The sequence below is a fragment of the Leptodactylus fuscus genome, chromosome 4 (genome assembly GCF_031893055.1).
Source record: "Leptodactylus fuscus isolate aLepFus1 chromosome 4, aLepFus1.hap2, whole genome shotgun sequence".
In the NCBI taxonomy this organism is placed as follows: Eukaryota; Metazoa; Chordata; class Amphibia; order Anura; family Leptodactylidae; genus Leptodactylus; species Leptodactylus fuscus.
In genome coordinates, this window is record NC_134268.1 from 136,204,456 (window position 1) to 136,223,244 (window position 18,789).

Here is an 18,789-nt window from a genome sequence, read left to right on the forward strand (position 1 = left end):
GTCCTTCAAGTTCAACCAAGGAATGAAAAACAGCATAACTAAAGAGAGGAATGAAGGAAATAAGAATTATATACATAAGCATTAATGTTATTTTGCTGTAAAAAGGCATCCAAGTCATTTTTGAAGCTGTCAGTTGTTGCTGTGACCAGTTTCTGGCATAGGTTAGTCCATAGATTTACAAGCCTACCAGTGAAGAAACCATGTCACCTCTGGAACAGTACTGTCTGGGAGCCACTGGTGGGGGCAATAGACTATGTGGGGCTACTGTTGGGGGGACATTAAACTGTGAAGGAACACTGCTGAAGGGGACATTACAGTATATGGAGCCACTGCTGGGGAGGACATTAACCTATGTGGGGTCACTTTTGGGGACATTAAACTGCATTGAGCCACTGCTGGTGTTATTTAACAATATATTTGTACAGAATTTGATAGAACTGTGACCCATTAACTTCAATTTTTTTCTATGTGCAGCCCATTTGCCTGCCTTAGTTTGAAAACCCTGCAATAGACCTGTCTTTAGGTTCATATTTTCTGTTAACTTTGTCAAAGTTAACAATATTAAATCAGAACTTAGAAGCCCAGTCTGAATCTTCCATGTATTTTTGAAAGAATACATTGTGTTTATCCATTATCCCTTGCATAGGTTTCCTAGGGGTACTCCAGTTTTATCCCACACACTAAAAAATAAACTTACATATAACAAATGTTATACAATATCTTGATATGCTGGCCAAACCCTTGATAGACCACAACACAACACAACCACTGGTTGGCCACAGACAGACACTTGTCTGACATAACCATCTCAAATAGAATATAACAAAATGATGTCACTTGGCCCTAAGAAGTGGAAACATCATCTTTAGGCTTAGGACCCACGGGCCAAATAAGGAGGAAATAGCCATAAGCACACTTCCTGTGTTTCACTGGTCATTCCTGTGAGCTCATTATATATATGTTAGGGAATAGCCAGATGATAATTCCCCAGAAGCTGCTGGTGAACCCTGGAGGAAGGGGCACAAGGGACAGTGAGCCCTAGGCTGAAGCCCCCCTCTTTCCCTTCCTATTGCCAGACCCTATCCTAGGTAATAGGCGACAACCACGAAGACAGTCCCTCCCTGAATATGTGAAACACAAAACAAAGACAAGACGGGGCCACACGGTGGCTCAGTGGTTAGCACTGCAGCCTTGTAGCGCTGGAGTCCTGGTGTTCAAATCCTGCCAAGGGCAAAAAACCATCTGCAATGAGTTTGTATGTTCTCCCCGTGTTTGCATGGATTTCCATCCCATATACCAAAGACATACTGATAGGGAAAAATGTACATTGTGAGCTCTATGTGGGGCTCACAATCTACATTTAAAATAAAACAAAAAAACAAAAACAAAGACAAGACGAACAACAACAAAGGGAGGTCAGCTAGCCAGGGTTCGGTAACAGTAGAGCGATGCAGTGCCAAATCAGAGTCCAAAAGAATAATCAGTAGGGAAGCCAGAGGTCAAGGATTAGAATACCAGTAATATAACAGCAAGAGAAACCAGCAAGCAAGAGGCAATAACCGGCACCAGTGTGACTGTGAGCCAAGACTAAATAGGGGAGGAAGAACCCACCCTGAACCTGATAGAAAGGAAAGCTGTCAATCACAGGCAAGACAAAATCAAACACTTAATGGACAGAGGCAACATTGGCAGAAGATGGGTGTGGTGCAAATGCAATCACAGAACTAGAGCTGAGTTCACACAGTGCGACTAAAAACTTTAAGCAGATTATCAAACTGCACACGCCTCCTACACCGCAGCACGTGAGTGAGCAGAGGGTGGCGCAGAGGCCCGAACAGGCAGAGATGTTACTATATATATATATATATATATATATATATATATATATATATATATATAAAATTTAACAGCATTTGACAATCAGAATATTGAACTTAGTTTGGGTTCCGAAAACAGTGGTACAACTGACATTCTGCAATTTCCAAAACTGCAACAGTTTTGTAAGTCACAGCGTTTCCACTGCGCATATTTTACCTCAAAGTGGGGATGGGATTTGCTAGAGTTCATTCCACTGTGCTGTGACTGTAATATGCTGTTGTTTTTCTGCTGTGTTTATGCCCCATGTGGCCATTCTAAGACATTTTACCAGGTGAGTTATATGCTTTCAACTTTGTGGGAACGGTTTGGGTAAGTTCCAGCATGACTGTGTCCCAGAGTAACAAAATGAAGGCTTGGTTAGGTGAGTTTGGTGTGAAAGATCTTGACTGAATACCCACTGAATACCTAAAGTGATGATTGTGTGTCTCAAGAGTGTCTGACCTCCCACAAAATGTGACACATTGCACTTATGCCAGTTATTTGGTGCAAATTAAATATTTAGCATTTCCACATTTAGCAAATCTCCCTCTATAGTCATATATGATTATATATGCCTTCAGAACAGCTTCAGTTCTTCTATAATCTCTTGGGAGGGAAATTAGATATATGGTGTGTTGGAAGAGAAACTTTTCTGTTCAATATCCTCTTTCCCAATGGAGTTCCACCTTCCAGCGGTACCATTCTCTCTTTTTTTTTAATCCTGATTGTTCTCTCCTCTCCTGGAGTGAATGTAGTCACATATATTATGGGACTGTGCCCTAATCCAGCCCCTGTGGTTTGCCACAGACCATTGTAAAGCATCTTTTGAATGAGCTCCCCTCCATTACTCCACAATCTGCGCTTTTATTACTAGATTTACATAACTGTTCTAAAGGTCAGAAAACTGTAGTTGCCCATTTACTGATGTCCACCAATGTCTGTCATATGTAGACATTGGAAACAAATTGCAAATAGGGCAGCACAGTGGCTCAGTGGTTAGCATTGCAGCACTGGAGTCCTGGGTTCGAATCCTTCCTAGGACGACATCTGCAAGGAGTTTGTATGTTCTCTCCATGTTTGCGTGGGTTTCCTCCAACACACCAAAGACATACTGATAGGGACCGTAGATTGTGAGCCCTATATGGGACAGTGATTGTCAATGTCTGTAAAGTGCTGCGGAATATGATGGCGCTATACAAGTAAGCATAATAAATAATAATTGTTCAGTGGTACATTCAAGAGGTTATTGCATAACGCTACTTGAACCTGTGAAAAAAACTATCTCTCACAACGGTGGTTACTATCCTCAATTCAATCGGGTCTGGGACTGGTTGAAGAGCCCCTTCTACCTAGAATAACTGTCAAAATACCTTTTTTTTGTTAAGTGCACATAGTTTTACCATTATTTTTTCTCCTCATGGACTCCTCTATGAGAATCTTCCATCCACTTTGTACATTCCTGTCTTGGGACTCCTGCCAACTACACAATTGCTATGACTTCATTGTGCTAATACTTTCTGTAAAGACTCATTTCTATGTTTTTACTGAAAACCAATAAAACATTTGGAATGAAAAAAAAATAGTAACATTAATAATTTGTTTTTGCCAATTAACAAAATGAATGAATGACTGAATGAATGAATGTGAATGGACAAAAAAGATTTGATCAGTGCTCGCTTCGGCAGCACATATACTAAAATTGGAACGATACAGAGAAAATTAGCATGGCCCCTGCGCAAGGATGACACGCAAATTTGTGAAGCGTTCCATATATTTAAAAAAAAAAAAGATTTGATCAAGCCTACACCCATAGATCTGTGCTTAGTTCTCCAAGATATTTGGAAGAACGTCCCTGCTGAGTTCCTTCAAAAATTGTGTGCAAGTGAACCTAGAAGATGATACCTTTACGCCTGCATTTGGAATGAGAGAAAAAGGTTTCTTTTATTTATCATTGAATTAAATATGTATTCTTATTGCAATTTTTTATGGAGAAAATCTGTAACTCTGATATAAGTATTCAGAGCTAGGGACTGAAAGTCACATGCACAATGGGAACCCATTAAGTCACAGACATTATTTATTAAAGATATCCAGGAGGTTAGGTCTAGGTCAGAGACATGGGTTCAATCATGTAAGAAAAATCATCTCAAGAGGAATGGCACATCCTTTTCTTCACAAGCCAAAAAGTACCTCCAAGTCCAATGTGAGATTTGAACCACTGAAAAGTTAGAATGAGGAGAGCCAAGCAGCCACAGGAGAGAAAGTAGTTGGACTTTTAAAGGAAGTTCACATCCGCATCTCTCAATATCAAACAAAACTTGTCATGTGGTTTAGTTTATCAGTAAACAAGCTGACCAAGTATACAGGCATAGTAATAATCTAACAGGCATGGGACCTAGGCCACCTGTTTTCCTATGCAAGCCCATGACTGGAAAAGCAGTCCTATGTTTTTGTTGGACCATATGAACACCCCAAAACATCTATTGGCCTTTATAAAGAAGTTAGATGGTGTTTTAGTAGGAATTGTTCTAAATAAATAAAAACATTTAGGCAGGATATGCATTTTAAATGCCTTCATCCAGTCCAACCATGAGATACTTTGTTTAGAGAATGATTGGAAATCTTTAAAGACCTGAGAATGGAGTGACAAAATAACACTCATGTAGTTTGCTAGAGTGATACGTCAATTTGACTACAAAATATTTGGCCATGGTATATTGCCAGTCTAGAGGAAAATTAGCTTTAAGGTAACTCATTTGGATGGGATGGACTTGTAGAAAGACAATGTCAGACTTGGCCACATTTATTTAATAGAGACACTGCTGACACTGTTTTAACTAAAGTATGGATTATTTTCATTAGGCGAGCTGCTACAAAATTAGAGTATATTTTCACATAAATATTCAAAAGGGAAATAGGCCTATGATTTTTAGGTCTATCCGAGCTCTCCCCAGGTTTAGGAATGGTAACTATCAGAGCTGTTAGGGTTGGGTTATTGTTCAGCCAATGCTGCTACCTTAAAGACTGACGTTAAATTATGGGCTAGAATAGAGGAAAAATGGTGGCAATAGGCATTGAGCATACTATCTGGGCCAGGTGTTTTCTATAGAATTATAGTCTTAATTATGGCAATTACTTTGGAGGGGGTGTTAGGGGTGTTTAGAGTTTTTAATTGACCAGGGGAAAGACACGGAAGATTAATTTTGTCTAGAAAACTCTTAATTAAGGAATCAGTAGGTTGCTCAGTTGAGGAGTCATCACACAGATTGTATGATTGTTATAATCTCTAAACGCATTGGCAATACTCCTAGGAGATAGGATGGTTTACTTACTGATAGGAGGAACTAGGGAAGCAATTCTAACCTTTTGAGTTCTCTTTAAATCTCTTGGCGGGCAAACTACCCACTTTGTTATCTTGAGCATACAATTTACATTTATTTTTGTGAAATGAAGCTTTGTATTTTGGCAGAGTAGATTGCATAAATGCAATCTCTCGTTATCTAACTAAATGTTAAGAGAAAAGGGGTTGGACAATTTGCTTTGTCCATCTAGAAATCTAATTCTGTCTATGAATTCAACAATCTTGGATTCTCTAATTTTCTTCATCTTACTGCCCAAACAAATGTGCGTACGCCTAATATATGTCTTGTGGGCATTCCACAGAGTGAGCGTAGACATGTCAGGTGTGTCATTCTTCTGAAAGAAATCTCCTCCTTCCACCTCTATCTTGCTACGACACTAGTTGTGGGCCAAAATATAGGTATTTGCCCCCCACAAAAAGTTGCTTGTAGTAGGGAAGCGTTCTCGAGTTACAATAATGGGGGCATGGTCTGACCAACTGGTGGTTCCAACAGAGGTGTCCTCTACTTTATCTATTAATGTCTTATCTGTCAAGAAAACATATATGTGGGAATATGTGAGATGCCTTGCAGAATAAAAGGAATAATCCCTCTCAGAAGCATACTGTAACCTCCAAATATCATAGACAGAGTGGTTCAAGATAAATGAGCCTAAAGTCAAAGCTCTAAAGGGGGCTTGAGCAGTTGGGGTTGATTATTAATAGCATTAAAATCACCACCAATGATCAAAGCCTCACGTTGCATAGCAGATATCTTTTTAAGAAGATAGGATGTTGCTTCATGTTCAGGGCATTCACAACTATATAGTCAAAGTTATTAATAGTGAAAGCCACAATAATAAATCAGCCACAATAATAAATCAGCCACAATAATAAATCAGCCACAATAATAAATCAGCGCTGATTTAAAAACAATGTAACCTGCAAAAACATTGAAGAAACATAACATTACAAAGAACATAAAACACAGTTAGAGGTACCATGTACTAGGCGTGGGAGTTGGCAATTCTGCCGCAATGTCCCAGGAACAGAACAGATCCAGTCATTATTTAATAGTTTTAACTATGAAAATAATGCCATATGGTGTAACTAAGATCTTTGAGGGGAAGCCCCACCTATAAGGGTTATTGTGTTAGCGAAGTCGCTTCTCGCTTGTTGCTGCAGATAAATCTGTGAACAACTTCACTGATGTATATGGTGCAGGGATAGGTTTGAGCTTTCATGTTTGAAATAAAAGTTGTTCTTTGACTTGAAAAACGGTCTACCAAACCAAGGCATAGTATCAGGTAGGTTCCTCAATTTATTGACCCTGTGAGCCCTATTGATGCACAGTATTCAGCTAAGTCTGAAATAGCTTTTTAGTCAGGTCCTGGATATATTTCTTGAGTTGAGGGCCTGGTACAATCTCAGAGATCCTTCTAAACTTTATGTTATTGTGTCTGCCTCTGTCTTCTGAGTATTAACTTAGTCTGCAGGTAAGAGATTTTATTGTCATTATCATTAAAGGCATCTACTAAGCTGTCATGTGCAGCAGCAAACCCAGTCATCTTGGATTCAGCATGAAACACGCTATCATCCAGCTCAGGTACTGTAGTTTGGAGGGGGATTAACGTCCTCATGCAAGAAATGTCTTAAGGTATTAAGCATGGATCTCAGAATGTTTTCCAAGACAGTTTTATACCTGGTTTGAAACACAGTAAAAACATCTGGCAGCCCATTTTGACCTCCAGAACCATAGATATCTCACACACCCTTCCATGCTCCTAGGGTTCTGTCACCTTTGCCATTGTATAACTGGGATCCCTGTTGGAGACCCGTTCATCTGGAGAGGAAGACTGCGAGGTGAAAGTAGCAGCATCTGAAATTTTAGATGGAGAAGTGTGTAGCGTCAGGGACATGGTGAGGAGTCCAGTGCCTTCTTGGCTGTAGCTGAAGAATGTGACATGTGCCACCTAGGGGCAATCTTGAAGTGTAGAGTCACTTTAATGGTCTCCTGGGACACCAGTGTGAAGAAGCCAGACTCCATTTGACGATGGCATGCAGAAGGTGAAGAGACAGGTAAGTCTGTGAAGCTAGCTGAGCAGCTGTCCACGGCAAAGGATTAGCATATAAGCTTATGGGATGCTTCTTTACCTGGCTAATTGCTGCCATTGGCTAATAAGGAGATGCCAGGCATGGGTAGAAGTCTGTTTTATAGTTGCTGGCAGAACAAAGTGCTTTTAAATGTATGCTGTTTTTCAGCACTCAATGTTAGTATAGTATTCATTCTTATATAAAAGTATCTTAGGGCATGTATGTCAAACTCAAAATCCTTCATCTGTTGATATACAGTATATCTTATTGATATCTATATCTGGTTTCCTGTTCAGCAGTTTTGCCTTTTATATTTAGGAATTTTTTTACTGGATGGTTTTTACTTGTATTCATGTCTCAATCTTTATTTAGCAATGCCATATCTACACAAATATTACAGTCTTTACAGAAAGTGCCCATTCAAGAACTGAGCAGGTGGAAAATGCATGGTGTCTCCATGTATGTAGACCTCTGTGATCAGATCACCTATGAGTATTCCCTGTGATGTCATGGGTAATAGTTATCAAATCCTTTCCTCACAAGGCTAGATTGCAGGAGCCGTTCTGGTGCCATGTTGGTCATGGGTAGGTCCGCCTGTGCTAAGAGTCTATTTCATCATACAGTAAGCAGGATTTAATAGCAACTTATCAATTGAACCACACATTGTAGTCTATGACATAAGCAATCTAATAATCACTTGTTCAAACTCCCTGAGGAGTGGGGCTAAAAGAATATTTAACATTTTCAGAAGAATAAAAAAAACTTAGAAAATAATTCAATCACTCCCCCTATGTATTTTTACAAACAAATTAAACAAACAACAACATTCTACTGCCCCCCAAAAATCCATAATATATTTTCCAAAATATCTATAAAAAAAAATACAGTTCATACTGCAAAAAACATCTGAAAAAATAGATGAAAAAACAGTATAAAAAGTTAGAGAATATGATTATCCAAAGAATTATTTTTCGATGTATTAACCTATACACAAGGCTAGTATCTTATAACTCCTCTCATAATTTTACATAGTTTATGGTAATACATAGATTAAATTACAATCTAAAATTCTGAATAAATTATACCATAATGCTAATGTTTTCTGTACAAAATATAAGTTAGTTGATGCAGGTTTGGTTCACAAGAGTTATCCTAAACTGCACCATTATTTGGAAGATATTTGACATAAAATAATTTCTTGCCTTCAAACTTATCTTGGGTGTCACCTTAGAATATTAGTTCTGTCAGTATTCCATGAGAGCGATGAGCTTAATATCTCTATAAAATTGTATTGTTTTGGAAATTGTATCATGGTATTATTCAATATTAGAGATGAGCGAACACTAAAATGTTCGAGGTTCGAAATTCGATTCGAACAGCCGCTCACTGTTCGAGTGTTCGAATGGGTTTCGAACCCCATTATAGTCTATGGGGAACATAAACTCGTTAAGGGGGAAACCCAAATTCGTGTCTGGAGGGTCACCAAGTCCACTATGACACCCCAGGAAATGATACCAACACCCTGGAATGACACTGGGACAGCAGGGGAAGCATGTCTGGGGGCATAAAAGTCACTTTATTTCATGGAAATCCCTGTCAGTTTGCGATTTTCGCAAGCTAACTTTTCCCCATAGAAATGCATTGGCCAGTGCTGATTGGCCAGAGTACGGAACTCGACCAATCAGCGCTGGCTCTGCTGGAGGAGGCGGAGTCTAAGATCGCTCCACACCAGTCTCCATTCAGGTCCGACCTTAGACTCCGCCTCCTCCGGCAGAGCCAGCGCTGATTGGCCGAAGGCTGGCCAATGCATTCCTATGCGAATGCAGAGACTTAGCAGTGCTGAGTCAGTTTTGCTCAACTACACATCTGATGCACACTCGGCACTGCTACATCAGATGTAGCAATCTGATGTAGCAGAGCCGAGGGTGCACTAGAACCCCTGTGCAAACTCAGTTCACGCTAATAGAATGCATTGGCCAGCGCTGATTGGCCAATGCATTCTATTAGCCCGATGAAGTAGAGCTGAATGTGTGTGCTAAGCACACACATTCAGCACTGCTTCATCACGCCAATACAATGCATTAGCCAGTGCTGATTGGCCAGAGTACGGAATTCGGCCAATCAGCGCTGGCCAATGCATTCTATTAGCCCGATGAAGTAGAGCTGAATGTGTGTGCTAAGCACACACATTCAGCACTGCTTCATCACGCCAATACAATGCATTAGCCAGTGCTGATTGGCCAGAGTACGGAATTCGGCCAATCAGCGCTGGCTCTGCTGGAGGAGGCGGAGTCTAAGGTCGGACCTGAATGGAGACTGGTTTGGAGCGATCTTAGACTCCGCCTCCTCCAGCAGAGCCAGCGCTGATTGGCCGAATTCCGTACTCTGGCCAATCAGCGCTGGCCAATGCATTCTATTAGCCCGATGAAGTAGAGCTGAATGTGTGTGCTAAGCACACACATTCAGCACTGCTTCATCACGCCAATACAATGCATTAGCCAGTGCTGATTGGCCAGAGTACGGAATTCGGCCAATCAGCGCTGGCTCTGCTGGAGGAGGCGGAGTCTAAGATCGCTCCACACCAGTCTCCATTCAGGTCCGACCTTAGACTCCGCCTCCTCCGGCAGAGCCAGCGCTGATTGGCCGAAGGCTGGCCAATGCATTCCTATGCGAATGCAGACTTAGCAGTGCTGAGTCAGTTTTGCTCAACTACACATCTGATGCACACTCGGCACTGCTACATCAGATGTAGCAATCTGATGTAGCAGAGCCGAGGGTGCACTAGAACCCCTGTGCAAACTCAGTTCATGCTAATAGAATGCATTGGCCAGCGCTGATTGGCCAATGCATTCTATTAGCCCGATGAAGTAGAGCTGAATGTGTGTGCTAAGCACACTCATTCAGCACTGCTTCATCACGCCAATACAATGCATTAGCCAGTGCTGATTGGCCAGAGTACGGAATTCGGCCAATCAGCGCTGGCTCTGCTGGAGGAGGCGGAGTCTAAGGTCGGACCTGAATGGAGACTGGTGTGGAGCGATCTTAGACTCCGCCTCCTCCAGCAGAGCCAGCGCTGATTGGCCGAATTCCGTACTCTGGCCAATCAGCACTGGCTAATGCATTGTATTGGCGTGATGAAGCAGTGCTGAATGTGTGTGCTTAGCACACACATTCAGCTCTACTTCATCGGGCTAATAGAATGCATTGGCCAGCGCTGATTGGCCGAATTCCGTACTCTGGCCAATCAGTGCTGGCCAATGCATTCTATTAGCTTGATGAAGCAGAGTGTGCACAAGGGTTCAAGCGCACCCTCGGCTCTGATGTAGCAGAGCCGAGGCTGCACAAGGGTTCAAGCGCACCCTCGGCTCTGATGTAGGAGAGCCGAGGGTGCACTTGAACCCTTGTGCACCCTCAGCTCTGCTACATCAGAGCCGAGGGTGCGCTTGAACCCTTGTGCACACTCTGCTTCATCAAGCTAATAGAATGCATTGGCCAGCGCTGATTGGCCAATGTATTCTATTAGCCTGATGAAGTAGAGCTGAATGTGTGTGCAAAGCACACACATTCAGCTCTACTTCATCGGGCTAATAGAATGCATTGGCCAGCGCTGATTGGCCAGAGTACGGAACTCGACCAATCAGCGCTGGCTCTGCTGGAGGAGGCGGAGTCTAAGATCGCTCCACACCAGTTTCCATTCAGGTCCGACCTTAGACTCCGCCTCCTCCAGCAGAGCCAGCGCTGATTGGCCGAATTCCGTACTCTGGCCAATCAGCACTGGCTAATGCATTGTATTGGCGTGATGAAGCAGTGCTGAATGTGTGTGCTTAGCACACACATTCAGCTCTACTTCATCGGGCTAATAGAATGCATTGGCCAATCAGCGCTGGCCAATGCATTCTATTAGCGTGAACTGAGTTTGCACAGGGGTTCTAGTGCACCCTCGGCTCTGCTACATCAGATTGCTACATCTGATGTAGCAGTGCCGAGTGTGCATCAGATGTGTAGTTGAGCAAAACTGACTCAGCACTGCTAAGTCTCTGCATTCGCATAGGAATGCATTGGCCAGCCTTCGGCCAATCAGCGCTGGCTCTGCCGGAGGAGGCGGAGTCTAAGGTCGGACCTGAATGGAGACTGGTGTGGAGCGATCTTAGACTCCGCCTCCTCCAGCAGAGCCAGCGCTGATTGGTCGAGTTCCGTACTCTGGCCAATCAGCGCTGGCCAATGCATTCTATTAGCCCGATGAAGTAGAGCTGAATGTGTGTGCTTAGCACACACATTCAGCTCTACTTCATCAGGCTAATAGAATACATTGGCCAATCAGCGCTGGCCAATGCATTCTATTAGCTTGATGAAGCAGAGTGTGCACAAGGGTTCAAGCGCACCCTCGGCTCTGATGTAGCAGAGCTGAGGGTGCACAAGGGTTCAAGTGCACCCTCGGCTCTCCTACATCAGAGCCGAGGGTGCGCTTGAACCCTTGTGCAGCCTCGGCTCTGCTACATCAGAGCCGAGGGTGCGCTTGAACCCTTGTGCACACTCTGCTTCATCAAGCTAATAGAATGCATTGGCCAGCACTGATTGGCCAGAGTACGGAATTCGGCCAATCAGCGCTGGCCAATGCATCCCTATGGGAAAAAGTTTATCTCACAAAAATCACAATTACACACCCGATAGAGCCCCAAAAAGTTATTTTTAATAACATTCCCCCCTAAATAAAGGTTATCCCTAGCTATCCCTGCCTGTACAGCTATCCCTGTCTCATAGTCACAAAGTTCACATTCTCATATGACCCGGATTTGAAATCCACTATTCGTCTAAAATGGAGGTCACCTGATTTCGGCAGCCAATGACTTTTTCCAATTTTTTTCAATGCCCCCAGTGTCGTAGTTCCTGTCCCACCTCCCCTGCGCTGTTATTGGTGCAAAAAAGGCGCCAGGGAAGGTGGGAGGGGAATCGAATTTTGGCGCACTTTACCACGTGGTGTTCGATTCGATTCGAACATGGCGAACACCCTGATATCCGATCGAACATGTGTTCGATAGAACACTGTTCGCTCATCTCTATTCAATATGGCTAGATTATTGCTATCACCGAAATGGACATTGGAATGTTTGGCTTTTCTGACCTTTGGTTGTGGCAGGTCTTAGGGTTAAAGATTCTGAAAAATAAACATCTTTCTCTTTTCTCTTAAGAAATATGAAGATAAATTGGAAAAGAAAGGTGAAAGTTTTGATGAACGGGTTAATTCTTCAATCTTTGTTTTTTGTTCTTCTTCTTTTTCTCTTTCCTTCCCCTGTGTCTAGCTTGGGCAGTGAGATGATGGATGGGTGGCGATTGAAGATTATGTAATTTCTGGTAAGCTTTGCCCCTTGTGACTTGTGATTTTTTAGCTTTGAAGCTTTTTTTTTCTTCTTTTTGTACTGCTGAAACTTCAATAATAAAAAACTACAGGAAAAATATCTAAAAAGGTTTTAACACATAAAAATCTGCAGTTTATAAATTTGGTTTAGCAGAAATCCTACTGACTGACAGAATGAAGGTAAGAAAATGTCGCTGGTACTGCACACTTTAAATTGTGATGATGGTAAGCAAAAATGGTTCTCCAACTCATATCCTAGAGCACGAGTGCCAAGAGTGGCATGGGAGGCATATTTTGCTGGCACGGCAGCCAGCCTGCAACCTTCATGCATTAAATTATGAGAAACAGACCAATAGGACCAATAGGATCCCCTTTGGATCAAAGGAGGATCCAAAAACTGCACTTGACCTTGAAGTACTATTTCTATTGAGTACTATTTATTGAAGACAGATATTTGTTGAAGACAGATATTTGAGACACATGACGTTTATTCAAGCATTTCGGGTTGCTGCCCCTTTTTCAAGTGATGCACAATATAGACCTCGACTGGACCTCTTACCAGTGCAGGGATCTTACATCTTGGAGTTAACAAGCCAGAGTCGTTGTCATGTATACATTGCAACAAGGGAGTTCAGTTGGATCTTCTGTTCCCTTCTGGTCCAATTCTGGCCTAATTCTGTTATTTACACTTTGATTGCACAGTGGATTACACAAATGACCTCCTATATAGTTCCAATTTCCCATGCGTTTTGTAGTCATTCTTGGCTTTGATGGGGAAAAAAACCCAGCAAAATCTGCAACAAAAAAAGTGTTTTTGCAATGTGGGGCATCATCCTTAGTGGGAGTCTATTGCCCTTACAGAAAACTGAAGTTACTGATGGCTGGGGACTAGATGCAGCACTCATGGAACATTGTGTTTCTCCCCTATAGGTGTTACCTCACTCTGCTCCCAGTCACATACATTATCACTAATTGCAGGTTACACATGTACTCATATTGCTTGTAATGGAAAAGCACATGTGCATCCAGGCAAATAGCGGTAAGCACATGTGGCTGCGAGCGCAGTATGACAGCACCCTTATGTTTGTGCTATATGACTTTAGTGTAGGTGTTGTCAGCCTTACAATTATTACCCGGCACTCCGAGGACATCATCCTTGATTTTTTTGTGTAAATCGGCACGCTGAACAAAAAAGGTTGCCTACCCCTGTCCTAGTGTATAAATATTGCTGCACACACTCAGGGTTTCATGTGATGAATAAAAGAAACACCTTATTTCCTTTATTCCAGTAGACAGATCTAACCGAATGAAGGTCAGTTGACCGAAACGTTGCAATTTTTGATCTACAACTCCTCTCCACCATATACTACATTGCATGGTGTTGTTAATGATTGTATTTAGAGATGAGCGAATCGATTCTGCAGAAGTGGAATTCGATGGAAATTTCAGGAAATCTTAAATTTGCCAAGAATCCATATTTCTCCACGCTTCGATGCATCAAATCGCATTTTTTATTAAAATGGCCGCTGCACAAGTTAGGACAAGGGGAAGGGAACTCTAGGAACGCTGTATCACCCACAATGCTAAGCGTGCAGCAGCCAGCCGGACCTGTAATGTCACTGCCCTATAAAAACTGAGGTGACCCACTGGTACACAGCTAAGAAGTCCCACCAGTATTGAAGTATATATTTTCATGAGAGGTAAATTGATCAATTCCAAATCCAGGTACCTACTCAGTAGAAAAGTACGAACCTCCTAAAGTCCATGCTGGTGTTCTATACACCTATGCAGGGATTCTACATCATCACTAACAAGATACACATCCTGTTCAAGTATTATGCCATCGATGCCTTGTAGTGCCTCCGTTGAGTTCCTGATGTAAGAGGGTAAAGTTAGGATCAGGGACTTAAGATAGTAATCGAAGTTAGATATTGACACCATTTTGAACCAATGGTTGATGTTTATATACTTTCAGCAGAAAGTATATAGTGGGAATTACAGGATGATCGAATATTAACCCCTTAAATACCAATTTGGAGATGACATTTCGATCCAGTCCTTTCTGCAAGATGTTCCTGTGGTCTCTCATGGATATACCTGTTGGACTAATGTCTAATTTTCAATAACATCATCCATTCTGTAACTCCTGAAAAGCTTCCTGTTTGCATAAAGATGTACGCCAAACAACTATGTTTCCATCTTTGTCTACAGGCTTAAATAGAACATCTCTCAGAGTGATGGAGTTTATATAAAACCTGCCTCTGGGGCTTAGTTAAGTTATCCAACTGTCTGTGTTCAGACATTTGCATTGTTTCTTTGCATGTTAATTTCACAAAAATCTTTATGTGTGGACTTAGTGTCAAGGGTAGGAAAGTAGATGACGGTTTCTTGGTAAATGGAGGAAATTTGCTTACATTATCCTGCTCTAGGAGGAGGTCTTCTAATACCTGGAGCGCCTCCAGTTCCTCCTGGGCTGTAAAGATGTAGAGATATTATCCTTAGACAAATGTTTCTTAAGCAGTAAGGTCCTGGTGAATAAAGTTATATCTTTGATAGAGTTAATTTATCAAAATTTGCAATGGGACAAAAGGTATAACCAAAACTCAAAACAGAACATGATCAGAAAGCTTGATGGCACTGTGCTGACACTTTATTAAGCGTCGTCACTTACTTTCTACTTGTAATGAAATTATGTCTTGAAATTTCATCAGTGTTTTATGTCAGAGATTGATTATTTGTATAATTTCATATCTGAAAATTGAACATTGGAATTAATTTATTTAGGACGTACAGTACTCACTGTGGAGACTATTAACGACCAATGATGTGCTTGTATGTCATTGGTCACAGGGGGATGTATGGAGAGAGCTCAGGAGCCGAGCTCTCTCCATATAGGGTGGATGCCGGCTGTGTAATACAGCCAGGACCCGGCAATATCAGCAGAGATCAGTGCCCGCACCAGTTGAAGCTGTTAACCCTTTAGATGCCACGTCAAATGGGATAGCAGCGTCTAAACTGCGCAGGCGGCACGGGATCCACCATTTTCCACTGATTGCCACCCTCCTGAACATCATCTGAGGGCGGTGATCAGTTGCCATGACAGCTCTTAGGCTTGTCATTGCATTAGATTTATTGCACGCTGCCAGATGCAGTTAATAGAATACAATAGAAGTGAAGACATTTTGCTATACACTGCAATATAGTAGTATACAGTACAATAGACAATTCACAGTGCAATACAGTAGTATTACAGTGAATAGTATGAGCGATCAGACCCCCTAGGTTTCAAGGTACCTAGGGATCTGATCATAAAAATAAAAGAAAAAAAAAGTTTTAAAAGTATAAAAAATAAATTAAAAAACACAAAAGTTCAAATCCATTTCCCTAGATCACTTAGTTAAACAGAAGTAAGCATAAAAACAGTAGTTATCCCTGCACTCCAAAATGCCCTAGCTATTAAAATATTTAATCCAATTTAAGCTGAATGTCGTAGCGGTGAAAAAAATCAAAATAGCCAAATGGCTTTTTTTTTCAACAATTGAATTGAATAAAAAGTGATCAAACCATCAGATCTTTCCCCAAATGGTATCAGTAAAAACATCATCTTGTCCCACATAAAAAACCGCCATACCCAGCTCCATACATGTAAATACGAAAAAGTTACAGGTGTCACAATATGGCAGTACAAAAGTTTTTCATTTTTTAAAAGGTATCAAGACATTACAAATACTATATAAATTTGGCATCGCCGTGTTCATACTGACCCACAGAATACAGCTAACATGTCATTTTTGTGACAAAATGAACTCTGTAAAAATTAAACTCATATTAAATTGACACAAATACATTTTTTTCTCCAACTGCACCTCATTCTGAATTTTTTTCCAGCTTCCCAGTACATTTCACATCATATTGAATGGGGCCATTACAAAGTACCATTTGTTTCGCAAACAATAAGCCATTATGTGAAAAATGAAAAAGTTATGGCTCTTAGAATGTGCGGAGGGAAAAACAAAAATCCAAAAATGAAAAATGGCTGGGTCCTTAAGGGGTTAAAAATCTGGTGTTAGACGAAAGATGGTGAAAAAATTCCAGCATCACAAAAAATAAATAAAATATAACCTTTAATACCTATGTATTAATCTTTTTTAAGTAGTATGGATTAAAGGTTATATTTTATTTATTTTTTGGTGATGCTGGAATTTTATTACCATCTTTTGTCTAACATTATTCATTCCTGGAAGTCCAAGGACTATCTGTACATGAGAGTACCTAGAAGATTTTTTTGGTTGAAGCGGTGAGAATCAATGTGTTTTGTTTGTGTAAAAATCTATAGTCTGAAAGACAATTACATAGATGTCCACACTAAATTTAGCTTGAATTTGACTGAAAACATGAAACCAATACAATACAATATTACGATTTGCTAGCCAAACGCTTCACGGCCTGCAGTTGAGAACATCTTGGTGGCCATAAATAAAACCTACAGCATATCAATTTGTGACATTGAGGCAGATTTATTAGGATTGACATTTCATACATCAGTCTTAATTAAATGCCCTGACATGTGCAGGGCACGGCTGATACATGAAGAGGATCCGGCCTCAATTCTGTGCGCGAGTATTGAGATCTACGTCAGCTAGGTACTGCCATAGGTTTACATTATAACTCGCACCATGAAAATCACTGACGTTTGTTTCTCAAATATATCAAATCAAAAATATTACTCAAAGTAAAATTTTGGAGCAGTGAACGGTATATAGTATGGACCATAAATTACACACAGCCTCTGCATTTATATAATTGGTGCTCTGGTAGTAGCAAAACAATAATATGGAAATATAGAAAGAAATAGATTAATATAGGTTAATGCCTAACATCCAAGCTTTTTTGAAATTGGGGTTATATATTATAATAGTAACTCTTGTATTACATAAGTGAAGATATGAAGGGACGAGGGTAAGCACAGTCTATCGCTGTATGGCTCTGTGGAATTTGTTTACCCTATATACATATCCCCTCAGTGCCACTTTAACCATAGGCCAATGGTGTACTCGCAGTGGCCCCCTTGGTACAGCGGGACAGTCGTGCTTTTAGAGTGCTGTCTCGCTGTAACAGGCCGCCCCTGTACTTCACAGCTCAAGCTCATCTGCGTTCCCCGGGCACAGATGAGTGGAGCACAATGGTGTTACAGGGTCATTTTCTTTTCAGAGATAGGCCATTTCAGTGCCCGATATGTTGCTGTGTCTTTGACACAAATAATGACACTGCGAGCACATCCTCTTTGATTTTTTTATTTAAATCGGTACTGTAAGGGAATTGCAAGTTGTGCAATTCCTTAGTGCTGCTGCTGGAACAATGGAAGACAGAGACAATGAGTCCTAAACTCGAACCAGACCATGTTCCTACCTAATTGCCACAACTTTCCTAGTGACAGGAGCAACTGGGAGACGATCCCTTCTCTGAATTAGTAACACACAGAACAAAACAAACAACACAAAAGCAGAGTAAGGGCCCCTTCACACGGAGTAAACGCGCCGCGCATTGTGGCGCGTTTACGGCGCGTGTACGCCGCGTTTTTTTACGGTGCGCGATTACGCCACGTTAACGCCGCGTAAACACGGCGTTAACGCGGCGTAATCGCGCACCGTAAAAAAACGCGGCGTACACGTGCCGTAAACGCGCCACAATGCGCGGCGCGTTTACTCCGTGTGAAGGGGCCCTAAGCAAGCTAAAGGGTCAGTAACAGTCGAGCAACACAGTACAGAATCGAAATCCAAGAATATAGACAAAGGGGTAGCAGAGGTCAGAAGTCAGAATACTATAGTAGCAGAAAGAGGATCTTAACAGGGACAAAGTCTAAGGACAGAGTCACAATAGCCAGCAGACCTGTGTGGACTGATGTCCTGTATTGAAGAAGTCCAGGACCTGCCCCAGACTTGATTGGTAGACATGATGTCCGTCACACAGACAAGGATAAGATTAACTATTTGATGAACAGAGTAACAGGTGCAGGAGAAGGGTGTGGTCAATTAATAGAGCAGTGAGTAGACAGAGCAACAAAAAACTGTAAGCAAGCAATCAAACTGAGCATGCCTCCTGTGCCACAGTGTGTGAGCGGAGAGTGATGCAGAGACACGACCAG

The 18,789-nt window shown here is 41.5% G+C and overlaps 1 protein-coding gene and 1 non-coding gene across 4 annotated transcripts in view; one reads left to right on the top strand and one right to left on the bottom strand.

Annotated features, from left to right (window-relative positions):
* VWC2 (von Willebrand factor C domain containing 2) overlaps positions 1-18,789 on the bottom strand; it is a 414,069-nt gene that overhangs the window by 150,343 nt on the left and 244,937 nt on the right. The window lies entirely within an intron of this gene.
* On the top strand, positions 3,527-3,633 carry LOC142201678 (U6 spliceosomal RNA). Its single transcript, XR_012715588.1, has one exon. It is a non-coding gene; the product is annotated as a U6 spliceosomal RNA (small nuclear RNA).